This window comes from Myotis brandtii, unplaced genomic scaffold, assembly GCF_000412655.1.
Source record: "Myotis brandtii unplaced genomic scaffold, ASM41265v1 scaffold509, whole genome shotgun sequence".
Lineage (NCBI taxonomy): Eukaryota > Metazoa > Chordata > Mammalia > Chiroptera > Vespertilionidae > Myotis > Myotis brandtii.
In genome coordinates this window covers 783,487-784,245 of record NW_005369409.1, presented here as the reverse complement: position 1 = coordinate 784,245, position 759 = coordinate 783,487, and positions in this window count along the sequence as shown.

Genomic DNA, 759 nt, shown 5'->3' with positions numbered 1-759 from the left:
TTTCAATTTTAATTTATGACACGGCATTCCTGAAGGAGTAATACTATTAAGAAATTCGATGGGAAAATTTTCCTTTTCGGCATCATCCACTGAATCGATGGAATCATCACTCAAATATGTGTGAAAATCTCCATCAAGTATATCCAAAATTTCTTCATTTGATTTATGAACTTGCTCATTTTTAGGACAAAGAATCGCATGCTTAGATATCTATTTTTGTTTAGTTTTGCTTTGTGTGGGGTTTTTTCTTTATTGATTAAGGTATCACATATGTGTCCTTATCACCCATTGCCTCCCCACCCTTCCACTCATGCCCTCACCTCCCCCTCCAGTTGTCTGTGTCCATTGGTTATGCTTATATGCATGCATACAAGTCCTTTGGTTGATCTCGCCCCCTTACCCCCACCTTCCCCTACCTGCCCTCTGAGGTTTGACAGTCTGATCAATGCTTCTCTGTCTCTGGATCTGTTTTTGTTCTTCAGTTTATGTTGTTCATTATATTCTATAAATGACTGAGATCATGTGATATTTATCTTTCTCTGACTGGCTTATTTCGCTTAGCATAATGCTCTCTAGTTCCATCCATTCTGTTGCAAATGGTAAGAATTCCTTCTTTTTTAGCACAGCATAGTATTCCATTGTGTAGATGTACCAGTTTTTGAATCCACTCATCTGCTGATGGGCACTTAGGCTGCTTCCAAATCTTAGCTATGGTAAATTGTGCCACTATGAACATAGGGGTGCATATATCCTTTCTGA